Here is a 13,498-nt window from a genome sequence, read left to right as displayed (position 1 = left end):
GATATTGGCCTGAAATAGTCTTTTTGTTGTGTGTCTGCCAGGTTTTTGTATGAAGATGATGCTAGCTTCATAAAATTAGCTAGGGAGGAGTCCATCTTTTTCTATTGTTTGGAATGATTTTAGGGGGAATGATACCAGCGCCTCTTTGTACCTCTGGTAGAATTTGACTGTGAATCCATCTGGTCCTGTGCTTTTTTTTTTGGCAGGCTATTAATTACTGCCTCAATTTCAGAACTTGTTATTGGTCTATTCAGGGATTTGACTTCTTCCTGGTTTAGTCTTGGGAGGGTGTATGTGCCCAGGAATGTATCCGTGTCTTCTAGATTTTCTAGTTTATTTATGTAGAGATGTTTATAGTATTCTCTGATTGTAGTTTGTATTTCTATGAGCTCAGTGGTGACCTCCCCTTTATCATTTTTTATTGTGTCTATTTGATTCTTCTCTATTTTCTTCTTTATTAGTCTCACTAGTGGTCTATCTATTTTATTAATCTTTTCAAAAAATCCAGCTCCTGGATTCATTGATTTTTTGAAGGAGTTTTCGTATCTCTATCTCCTTCAGTTCTGCTCTGATCTTAGTTATTTCTTGTCTTCTGCTAGCTTTTGAATTTGTTTGCCCTTGCTTCTCTAGTTCTTTTAATTGTGATATTAGGGTGCTGATTTTGGATCTTTCCCACTTTCTCCTGTGGGCATTTAGTCCTATAAATTTCCCTCCAAACACTGCTTTAGCTGTGTCCCAGAGATTCCAGTACATTGTGTCTTTATTCTCATTGGTTTCAAAGAACTTATGTATTTTTGCCTCAATTTCATTATTCATCCAGTAGTCTCTCAGGAGCAGTTTGTTCAGTTTCCATGTAGTTCACGGTTTTGAGTGAGTTTCTTAACCCTGAGTTCTAATTTGATTGCACTGTCTTCTGAGAGACTGCTTGTTATGATATGTTCTTTTGCGTTTGCTGAGGAGTGTTTTACTTCAAATTATGTGCTCTATTTTAGAATAAGTGCTATGTGGTGCTGAGAAGAATGTATATTCTTTTGATTTGGGGTGGAGAGTTCTGTAGATGTCTATTAGGTCCACTTGGTCCAGAGCTGAGTTGAAGTCCTGAATATCCTTGTTAATTTTGGTCTTGTTGATCTGTCTAATATTGACAGTGGGGTGTTAAAGTCTCCCACTATTATTGTGTGGGAATCTAAGTCTCTTTGTAGGTCTCTAAGAACTTGCTTTATGAATCTGGGTGCTCCTGTATTAGGTACCTGTATATTTAGGAGAGTTAGCTCTTCTCGTTGTGTTGATGCCTTTACCATTGTGTAATGCCCTTCTTTGTCTTTTTTTATTTTTGTGGGTTTAAAGTCTGTTTTATCAGAGACTAGAATTGCAACCCCTGCTTTTATTTGCTTTCCATTTGCTTGGTAAATCTTGCTCCATCCCTGTATTTTGAGCCTATGTGTATCTTTGCACATGAGATGGGTCTCCTGAATACAGCACACTGATGAGTCTTGACTCTTTATCCAATATGCCAGTCTGTGTCTTTTAATTGGGACATTTAGCCCATTTACATTTAAGGTTAATATTGTTATGTGTGAATTTGATCCTGTCATGATGATGCTAGCTGGTTATTTTGTCCATTAATTGATTCAGTTTCTTCATAGCATTGATGGTCTTTACATTTGGTGTGTTTTTGCAGTGGCTGGTACTGTTTTTTCCTTTCCATATTTAGTGCTTCCTTCAGGAACTCTTGTAAGGTAGGCCTGGTGCTGAAAAAAAAAATCCCTCAGCATTTCCTTGTCTGTAAAAGATTTTATTTCTCCTTCACTTATGAAGCTTAGTTTGGCTGGATATGAAATTCTGAGTTGAAAATTCTTTACTTTAAGAATGTTGAATATTGGCCCCCACTCTCTTCTGCCTTGTAGGGTTTCTGCAGAGAGATCCACTGTTAGTCTGATGGGTTCCCCTTTGTGAGTAACCTGACCTTTCTCTCTGGCTGCCCTTGACATATTTTCCTTCATTTCAACCTTGGTGAATCTGATGATCATGTGTCTTGGGGTCACTCTTCTCAAGGAGTATCTTTGTGGTATTCTCTGTATTTCCTGAATTTGAATGTTGGGTTGTCTTGCTTGGTTGGGGAAGTTCTCCTGGATGATACCTTGAAGTATGTTTTCCAACTTAGTTTCATTCTCCCCATGACTTTCAGGTACACCAATCCAATGTAGGTTTGGTCTTCTCACACAGTCCCATATTTCTTGGAGGCTTCGTTTCTTCCTTTTTATTCTTTTTTCTCTATTCTTGTCTTCATGCTTTATTTCATTAAGTTGATCTTCAGTCTCTGCCTTTCTTCTGCTTGATTGATTTGGCAATTGATATTGTGTATGCTTTATGAAGTTCTCATGCTGTGTTTTTCAGCTCCATCAGGTCATTTATGTTCTTCTCTAATCTGGTTATTCTAGTTCGCAATTCCTTTAATCTTTTACCAAGGTTCTTAGCTTCCTTGCATTGGGTTAGAACATGCTCCTTTAGCTCGGAGGAATTTGTTATTACCCACCTTCTGAAGCCTACTTCTGTCAATTCGTCAAACCCATTCTCCATCCAGTTTTGTTCCTTTGCCAGCGAGGAGTTGTGATCCTTTGGAGGAGAAGAGGCATTGTCGTTTTTGGAATTTTCAGTCTTTTTGCCCTGGTTTTCCCTCCTCTTTATGGATTTATCTACCTGTGGTCTTTGTTGTTCATGATTTTTGGATGCAGTTTTTGTGTGGTCATTTCTTTCGTTGATGTGGATGTTATTGCTTTCTGTTTGTTAGTTTTCCTTCTAACTACCAGGCCACTCTTTTGCAGGGCTGCTGGAGTTTGCTGGAAGTCCACTCCAGACCCTGTTTGCCTGGGTTTCTCCAGCAGAGGCAGCAGAACAGCAAAGATTGCTGCCTCCTCATTCCTCTGGAAGCTTCATCCCAGAGGGGCACACCTGAGATGCCAGCTGGAGCTCTCCTTCATGAGGTGTCTATTGAACCCTGCTGGGAGGTGTCTCCCTGTTAGAAGGCATGGGGGTCAGGGGCCCACTTGGGGAGGCAGTCTGTCCCTTAGCAGAGCTTGAGTGCTGTGCTGGATGATCAGATGCTCTCTTCAGAATCAGCAGGCAGGAACATTTTAGCCTGCTGAAGCTGTGCCCACAGCCACCCCTTCCCCAGGTGCTCTGTCTGAGGGAGATGGAAGTTTGATCTATAAGCCCCTGACTGGGGCTGCTGCCTTTCTTTCTGAGATGGCCTGCCCAGAGAGGAGGAATCTAGAGAGGCAATCTGGCTACAGCAGCTTTGCTGAGCTGTGGTGGGCTCCACTCAGTCCAAACTTCCTGGTGGCTTTGTTTATGCTGTGCAGGGAAAACCACCTACTTAAGCCTCAGTAATGGTGGACGCCCCTCGCCCCACCAAGCTCGTGCATCCCAGGTCAACTTCAGACTGCTGTGCTGGCAGCAAGAGTTTCAAGCCAGTGGATCTTAGCTATCTAGGTGCCAGTGAATCTGGTGGGATTCACTGAGCAAGACCACTTAGCTCCCTGGCTTCAGCCCCCTTTCCAGGAGAGTGAACAGTTGTGTCTCCCTGGCATTCCAGGCACCACTATGGCATGAAAAGTAACTCTTGCAGCTAGCTCAGTGTCTGCCCAAATGGCCGCCCAGTTTTGTGCTTGAAACCCAGTGCCCTGGTGTTATAAGCACCCAAAAGAATCTCCTTGTCTGCGGGTTTTGAAGACTGTTGGAAAAGCATAGTGTCTGTGCCGGAGTGCACCATCCCTCAGGGCACAGTCCCTCAAGGCTTCCCTTGGCTAGGGGAGAGGGAGTTCCCTGACCCCTTGCCCTTCCAGGGTGAGGCAATGCTCCACCCTGCTTCTGCTTTCCCTCCGTGGGCTGCACCCACTGTCTAACCAGTCCCAATGAGATGAACCAGGTACCTCAGTTGGAGATGCAGAAATCACCTGCCTTCTGCATTGGTCTCGCTGTGAACTGCAGACTGGAACTATCCCTATTCAGCCATCTTGCCTAGGAATAAAAAATATCCATGCGGAGTTCTTGAACTGGATAATCATAAGGAAATTTGTGCAATTTGGAGAATATTAAAGTAAATAGAAGCAGTTCAGAGGGTAAAAATAAAAGTCTACTGCAGTTATTGACAATGAAAAAGGTATTTAACTGATAAGAAATCAGCAAAAATGTAAAAATTTAAAATAATTAGTAAGCCAAATCTATGAATGTATATAAGAGATAACATTGATATTGCCTTGGTGCTTATTTCAGGTAGACAAAATTGCTTAAACTAGAATAATAATACAATTCACTTCCCATGATCATCTCAATAGATGCACAAAATAACATTAGTTAAAATGCAGCTTAAAACTCCCTGAGTTTTAGCCAGGTGCATGGGCTGCCAGCTAGAGATTGTATTCTCCAGCACTCCTTGCAGCTACCAGTGGCCATGTGACTAAGTTCTTGCCAGGGAACTATAAGCAGAAGTGATGTGAATATTCTCTAGGTAATGGACTGGGCTTTGATTTCTTCTCTTCTCTCTTTTTCCCCCTCTTAGCTTCTGTTTTAGCCAGACCAACCATATGCTTAGACTCATTCTCAGCTCATCCCAAAATCAGAGCCACAAGCTAAAGCCACTCATGGTATACCACTTAATTTTCTGTCTTACAATGTTATTAGAGGTGTTCTTTATCCATGCTAATATAGTCTAGGCTTCCTGAAACAGAGTTTTACTCATTCATCTTTATATTCATTTAGAACCTTACAAAAAATTGAAGGCACAGAAAGTATTTTTAAATATATATTTAATTGCCATCAATTTTGTTTGCTCGTTCCTGCTGCTAGCTAAATGTGATGCTATTTAATTGAAGCAAATTCTTACCAAGCTACGAAATTAAGGTACAATTTTGAAAATTTGAGTCCATTTAAACCCTCATGTTACACTTAATTGAAGATATTTAATAACCATTTGTCTTCCTAGTAGAAGAAAAATAGCCTGAAGCTCTTGGAAACAGAAGCTAGAATGTCAGGAGCATAGAGAGATTTTTTGCTGAATTTTCCTGAACTCAATTCTTACATTCTTATAACACACACCAGGCATATAAGTCCTTTATTTCTTGGCCTTCCTAGACTAAATTATAAAGAAGTCTGGTTTCAGTTTAGGATATATTTTTATAAATGTTCTGGAATTTGTATGTAAAAAAGATGAGGTACTTCTCTATTTCTAGAATCAATTAAGCAACAATTATTTATGGAAAAATTACTAATAACAATGGGACAGTCAATAAATTTTTTTGAAGCTGTCTATGACTGATTACTCATCTGAAAAAAGATTTTGAATAAGATGATTGCTAAGGTTCTCCGAGCAATTAAAGTCCATATAATCTGTTTCAAACACTTCTTTGTCATTGAAAAGTATTTATTTAAAAAGTGTAAGGGTTGGTATTTTAAAACATATTTACCACTAGAAACCATTTAGACTAGAGGTACTTAACAAAGCAAAGGGGTGTGAGTGAGCAGGAACTTTGAGGGAACTTCACTGTTTGGTAATGTGTTATGTCCTGCCAGAGTTGGGGGGCAGGAATAAGCTTGGTGGAGAAGAATAGATCAAAATCTGGCTGTGCAGCGCCTCACAAAAAATAGTCATGAGAATAAAAATGCACTTAAAAATAAACAATAGAATATACAGCAACAAATATTTACTGAACACCTACAATATGTCATGCTCTTGGGCTACATCAGCCAACAAAACAAAGATCCCAGCTCTGGTGGCGCTCCATTCTGGTTGGATGGTACTTTTACCTTTTGTGGGGGCCTCAGTCACATGAGCCCCAAGAGAAAGGTGGAGAAGTAACAGGTATATGCAGTGAAGAAATTGACTCTGGAATTCATGATAGCAGTTAGTGACAGGAGCGGCCCATGTAATAAAAATGACAACTGTTTTGTTGAAGGACAAGAATTTAGATAAAAGGTCATTTGAAATGGCATGTAACGGTGTTGCGTGTGTAGAAACTTGCCAAGTATGACAGCATTCATAACAGGAAAGCTCTTCATCAGCGCTGAGGTGTGATTTCAGGAAAATAACAAGTTGGCAGCAGAGTCTGATGACTAGCATTTCAGGTAATGATACCATTTTCTCCTCCATCCTACTAATTAGTAGCCCCCTTAAGGCACTGCTTATGCTTCAGAAGCAGATGGGCCAACTATAGTTTGGGTCCAGGCCTCATCTATCTCATTTGCTATATACCAGAGACAGCATGGAATAGTCTGACATGGTATATTTACTTTGTAGTAAAGCAATTTTTTAAAACAGGAAAATCTATGAATACCTAATGAGTTCCTCAGCCCATGATGAGCCTCACCCACCCATACTTTATTTCAATTTGCTTCCTACACAGAACGTGGATATTGGCTTTACATCCATGAAACCAAATAATAATAATAAAGATAAAAGTGAAGAAAGGGGGAGAGGTAGAGCTCGCTCCCCTGCATGTTCCTCAATATTTGTCAGAGCCTCCACTAACTGATTCAGAATCATCCTCTACATTTCCCTCTCTCTGTCTTCTTTGTTGGAGGAGGGTCCTTCCACATGGAATAAGAGAGTATCATGTATCCAAAATTGTTTCATTCCAAAGGCACAAAGGATATATATAAGATAAATATAGTATATTTTTCTGTAAACCAGACTTCAAAGATTTTAGCCTTCAAGTATATTGGTATATTTACTTTGTACTAAAGTAATTTTTTTTTAAAACAGGAAATTCCCTGAATACATTCAATACATTGAGAATTTCAATACCTCTTAGCTTAAGCATTCTTAATGGTTTCACAAAACCCATTTACAAAAAAAAACACACAATTTTTCTTAATATGTTGCTGGAATCATCTTACAAGCATCAGTGTTCAGTTTCTTTTCTTTCTTGAAGTATTCTCCTTAGGTTGCTTGTGATCCAGAGGAGAATTAATTATTAAGCAATGTGTTAATGTTAAAAGTGCATGCGTGTGTGTGTGTGTGTGTGTGTATGTGTTATGGTGCATGGCAGAAAGAATGAAGCAAGGAGGTCCTAATCTGTCTCCAGGAGGAAAGAATGCATTACTCCTTCCTCTTTTTTGAAAAACTTTTCCCTTTCCAGAAAGCGCTGGCATGGAAATCCTATGAGATTTCTCAATTCTATTAATTTTGGGCCTTTTCTGCTCTAGAATTGCCAGATATTGTTGTCTGACAAATCTTTGAACGTGACCTGAGCCAGAAAATTAGGGCCTTGGAAACAAGGTCCAAATGAAGGAACCAATTCAATTAAGTCTGGCTGTCAGTCTAAGTGGCACAATCACAGCAACCTTGTCAGGGCCAGGTAGGTGATTTTTGCCAACGTATAAAATCCTCTTGAGCTGAAAGCTCAAAATAGCAAAATTTAAACCCATATTTTCATTTAAAATAACTCAAATAATTTTATAAATGAAGTATGAATAACAACAACAATAATGTCTTATGTTTATGTAGCACCTGGCATCTTTCAAATGTATTTATATATGCATTTTTATGTACTATTCGACAGGTTGTACATCATGGCTTTATGCCATGTGGTATTTTCCCTGATTTGGGCTAATATAATCTATGTTCATAGCACACCAAGGACATGCCTGATTCCTCTTGTTTTTATGCAAGAAGGATCAGAAATTAGATGGAATTTGCATATATTCAGGACAAAAGATTGTATAGTGAAGTGGAAATCAGTGCAACCAGAAGAGTAAGGAGTTGTGCCTCCCTAGGTCAATGATGCACCTATGAGGTCAGGCCAAGATTAACCTTGATGGGGCCACAAAGTTGTTGCTTAGGAAGCCTAGATGCTGCCCACAAAAACTATAGATACTGTTGACAAGTTGTGCAGTTATGCAGTTTGCGTAACCAACAACCCTAAACGTACTCACATCTGCAAGTGGCCAGATCTGGGATACATGGGAGATGACTGTGGATTGAGATTATCTGAGCATGCTCAGCTCTTTCTCCCAAATTTATCAAATGGAAAAATCATTCTTCCTCTCTCAGGGAGAAATGAACTAGCGGGCAGGGAGAAATTGAATGGATCCATTTTATACATTTTCTTCCTGGAACGATATTGGAAATTTTTTCCCCTTTATGGAAATAGAAGAATTGGGAATACATAAGCTACATTGCTTTAGCAACTATATTTATTTGGTAACTGCACATATGTGTTTAATTTAGTTGAGCTCTTTTTGCTATATGATTGTTAATTCCTACTAATCAATTTCAATAATTATGTTTGAATTCATGTTCTGCAAAGCATAGCAAGGACCCATATTCAGTTACTACTATTATAAAATGTTATTTGCAATCAAACCATAGATTAGCTAGGTGATACAGTAGAGTAGATAGACATTCAATATAATCTGACCCACCATTTTATTCTGTCCAGAAATTTCACCAAGAAAATCTATTCTTTTTTTTTCTTTTAACACTGGCATTTTGCCTAGGAAATTAATATGCTAATGCTCTTTGTAAACCTTTGAAGAGTGCTTCAGTGTACAGTGTTTCCCAATTTATCTCATCAATAGCTCAGCTTACAAAGTTGGGATTAAGTTTCAGATAGCAAATTATTTTTCTTCAAAATAGAACTAGGAGCCAAACTCCATTTTACAAATTTGCAAATTATTCTTTAATCCTATGGATGTTATGTAATATTTATTTTAAAAACAAACTATAGAGAGAGTAGGTTAAAACCCATTATAACATTGTTGTTGGGAATACAGTTAACACTTTTCAGTTTTTCAAAGTTGTAGCAAGTGCTATATTCTTGTATGATTTACAAAATAACATGATATAATTAGAAAATATGTAGAAAAATAGAAAACAAACTGAGCTAAATTTTTGGAACAGCCTTTGATATGGTTTGGATTTGTGTCCTCACCCAAATCTCATGTCAAATTATAATCCCCAGTGTTGGGGGAGGTGCCTGGTGGAAGGTGATTTGATCACGGGGGCAGATTTCCGCTTGCTATTTCTGCGATAGTGTAAGTTTTCAGGAGATCTAGCTGTAATAAAACTGTGTAGCACTCCCTGCTTCACTCTCTTCCTCCTTCTCTGGCCATGTAAGATGTGGCTGCTTCCCCTTCACCTTCTGCCATGACTGTAAGTTTCCTGAGGCATCTCCAGCCATGCTTCCCTGCACTGCCCTAGTAGAAGTTCTCTTCCTCTTTCTCTGGCCTTGTAAAATGTGCCAGCTTCCCCTTTCACCTTTCGCCATGATTGTAAGTTTCCTGAAGCATTCCCCAGCCATGCTTCCTGTACAGCATGTGGAACCATGAGTAAATTATATCTCTTTTCTTTATAAATTATCCAGTCTCATGTAGTTCTTTATAGCAATGTGGAAGTGGAATAATACAAAAAATTGGTTCCTGGAAGAGGGACATTGCTATAAAGATACCTGAAAATGTGGAAGCAGCTTCAGAACTGGGTAATGGACAGAGGTTGAAACTGTGGAGAGCTCAGAAAAAGACAGGAAGATGAGGGAAAGTTTGGAACTTCCTAGAGTCTTGTTAAATTGTTATGACCAAAATGCTGCTAGTGATATGAACAATGAAGTCCAGGCTGAGGTGGTCTTAGATGGAGATGAGGAATTTACTGGGAACTGAGGTAAATGTCACTCTTGCTATGCTTTAGCAAAGATATTGGCAGCATTGTGCCCCTGCCCTAAGGATCTGTGGAGTGTTGAACATGAGAATGATGATTTAGGGTATCTGGTGGAAGAAATTTCTAAGCAGCAAAGTATTCAAGACCTGCAGTGGCTGCTTCTAGCAATATCTTGTCATTTGTGTGAGCAAAGAGATGATTTGAAACTGGACCTTAAATGGGAAGCAGAGCATAAAAGCTTCGAAAATTTTCAGCATGACCATGTAGAAAAAAAAAGAAAAAACATTTTCTGGGGAGGAATTCAAGCCCACTGCAGAAATTTGCATAGGTAAAGAGGAGTCAAATTTTAATAACTAAGACAATAGGGAAAATGCCTCAAAAGCATTTCAGAGAACTTTGTGGCAGCCCCTCCCATTACAGGCCCAGAGGCATAGGAGAGAAGAATGCTTTTGTGGGCAGGGCCCAGGGTCCTGCTGCTCTGTGCAACCTAGGGTCACCGTTCCCTGTTCCCCAGCTGCTCAAACTCTACCTGTGACTAAAAGGGACACAGATATGTCTCAGGCCACTGCTCCAGAGGGTGCAAGCTGGAATCTGCCAAGGCTTCCATGTGGTGTTAAGCCTGTAGGTGTGCACAGGGCAAGAGTTGAAGTTTGGGAGCATCTGCTTAGATTTCAGAGTACGTACGGAAAAGCAGAAGTCTGCTACAGCGGTGGAGCCCTCATGGAGAATCTCTTCTAGGGCAGTGCAGAGGGGAAATATGCAGTTAGAGCCTGACACAGAACCCCATTGGGGTACTGCCTAGTAGAGCTGTGAGAAGAGTGCCACAATCCTCCAGACCACAGAATGGTAGATTCACTGACAGCTTGAAACCATGCTCCTGAAAAAGCCGCAGATACTGAATACTAGCCAATGAAGACAGTCACAGGGGTTGTGCCCCACATGGCCTTGGGGGCAGAGCTGCCCAAGGATTTGGGAGCCTGCTCCTTTCATCAGTGTTGCCTGAATGTGAGACACGGAGTCAAAGGGGATTATTTTGAAGCTTTGAGATTTAATGACCACCCTGCTGGGTTTTGGACTTGCATAGGGCCTATAGCTCCTTTACTTTGGCTGCTTTCTCCTTTTTGGAACAGGACTATTTAACCAATGCCCATATCACAATTGTATCTTGGACATAACTAACTTTTTTATTTTTTTTTTATTTTTACAGGCTTATAGACATAAGGAACTTGCGTTTCCTCAGATGAGACTTAGGACTGTGGACTTTTGAGTTAATGCTGGAATGAGGTAAGACTTTGGGGGACTGTTGGGAAGACATGATTGTATTTTGAAATGTGAGAAAGACAGGAGATTTGGCAGGGACAAGGGGCAGAATGATATGGTTTGAATTTGTGTTCCCACCCAAATCTCATGTTGAATTACAATCCCCAGTGTTGGGGGAGGGGTATTGCGGGAGGTAATTGGATCATGGGGGCAGATTTCCCCTTTGCTATTCTCATGATAGTGAGTTAGTTCTCACAAGATCTGGTTGTTTAATAGTGTGTAGCACCTCCCCCTTCATCTCTCTCTCCTTCCTACTATAGCTATGTAATAGTGTGTAGCACCTTCCAACTATAGCCATGTTTAACAGTGTGTAGCACCTCCCCCTTCATCTCTCTCTTCTTCCTGCTATAGCCATGTAAGATGTGCCTGCTTCCCTTTGCCTTCTGCCATGACTATAAATTTTCCAAGGCATCCCCAGCCATGCTTCCTGTACAGCCTACAGAGCTACAGGTCAATTAAACCTCTTTTCTTTATAAATTACTCAGTCTTAGGTAGTTCTTTATAGCAATGCAAAAATGGACTAATACAACCTCAGACATTTTTTCTAATTAAAATTATGTTTCCCCAAATAAGTAAATGCAACCATTTATTAAAATAATACCACGACGTAATGTCTATTTTCTATATTCTATTCAACCACTTGTATTTTAGATGTATTACTTTCATTGCTCTAAGAAGCAAAATTTATTGAATGCTCTTAGGTTAATTTCATTTTCTTTCTTTCTCTGTTTATTCACAGATGTTCATTTTATTCACAGATGATAATAATAAAAAAGGAAATTTTTGAATTATTATACACTATAAATGTTCTTGAGAAATTACATTTGACTGTCAATTTTTTTTTGCCTTTCTGTGATAGTGGATTTTAGATAGGAGAGGTATAGCTGAAAAAGACTGGTTTCAAATATACTCACTTTGACACTGGATGAAGCCTGAAGCCTAATCTCAAAGAAGCTGTAAACCTGGCTATTGTGAAGTTTTGGGAGTTGAGGCCAAGGACATTTAAAAGAAGTCAGCCAGGTGATATTGGCTATAGACACAATTAACAACACGCTTGCAGTTAAATAACAACTATTATTTATTGAGAAGGTACAGAATAACACATATTGTTCTATCATTTTATATATGTTTAACCATTTGATCTGCATAGCAATACTTTGAGGTATTTTCTAATATTAATTAAACTAATTTTATAGAGGGGGAAATGGCAATTCCAAGAGGTAAAGTAACTTGCCCCAGGCTAACTTAGTATGTGGTGAAGCCAGTATTCAAACACAGCAGTGCACAAAATTATTTTAAGAAATGAAAGAAAGAAAGAAAGAAAGAAAGGAAGGAAGGAAATAAGGAAAGAAAGAAGGAAAAGAAAGAAAGAGAAAGATAGAAAAAGAAAGAAAGAAAGAGAAAGAAAAGAAAAGTATAAAGAAAGAGAAAACTATAGACAAATAGTTTGGAAAGAAAAAAACTCTATAGGCAGCATGATCCTATATGTGAAACTCCCAAGGAATTCACAAAAATACTACTAGAACAAATAAGTGGACTCAGCAAGGTTGCAGGATACAAGATCAATATACAAAAAACTTTTTATCATATTCTAATAGCAAAAAATCTAAATACAAAATTCAGAAAAAATTTTATTCATAATAGCATCACAAAGAATTTAGAAATAAATTTAACAAAATAATTGCAACACTTATGCACTGAAAACTACAATACATTGCTGAGGGAAATTTTTTAAAAATCTAAAGTGATTGAGAAACAAAAAATATTTGAGGATTGGAGTATTCAATACTGCTAAGATGTTAATTCCACTAAAATTAATTTACAAATTCAAATAAATCTCTATTGAAAAGCTACATTGTGTGTGTGTGTGTGTGTGTGTGTGTGTTTCAAAACAAGCAAGCTGCCCTAATATATCTGAAAATATAAACAATAGCCAAAATAATTTTGAAAAAGGAGATCAAATTTAGAGGACTTACAATATTCAATTCCAAATTTATCATATAGCCACAGCAATTAATCCAATGTAGCCTTGGCACAAAGATAGGCACATAGATCAATGGAACATAGCAGAAAGTCCAAAATAATCATGTGTATTTACTATCAACTGGCTTTCAAAAAATGTACCAAGATAATTCAATGGGTGAAAGACTAAGTTTCTTGTAAAAAATTATTTTGTTTTGTAGATATCCAATAGGTTCAGCTGCATTTGTAGAAAAAGATTATTATTTTCTCTAGACCTAAACTTATTTCAAATTTTTAAAGAAAGAAAGCACAAACATTACTTAAGATTTTGCAGACATTGTCTCTCCTGCACTATAAATATTTGAGGCTAGGCAGTGTGGAGCATGTTCATATCTCAATACACTCGCTGGCCGTATGCCTTCATTTCTTAATGCTATACTAGAGAGTTGTCATAGTGACATTAAGCAGAGAGCTATGGCAGCTTGTTTATCACAGCTATTATAATAAAGATACAGGGATATTAATGTTGAAGGGAGAGGGTATCTAACGCACAAATGAGAGAAA

The sequence above is a fragment of the Pongo abelii genome, chromosome 3, assembly GCF_028885655.2.
Source record: "Pongo abelii isolate AG06213 chromosome 3, NHGRI_mPonAbe1-v2.0_pri, whole genome shotgun sequence".
Taxonomy (NCBI): Eukaryota; Metazoa; Chordata; class Mammalia; order Primates; family Hominidae; genus Pongo; species Pongo abelii.
This window is presented reverse-complemented; position numbering follows the sequence as displayed.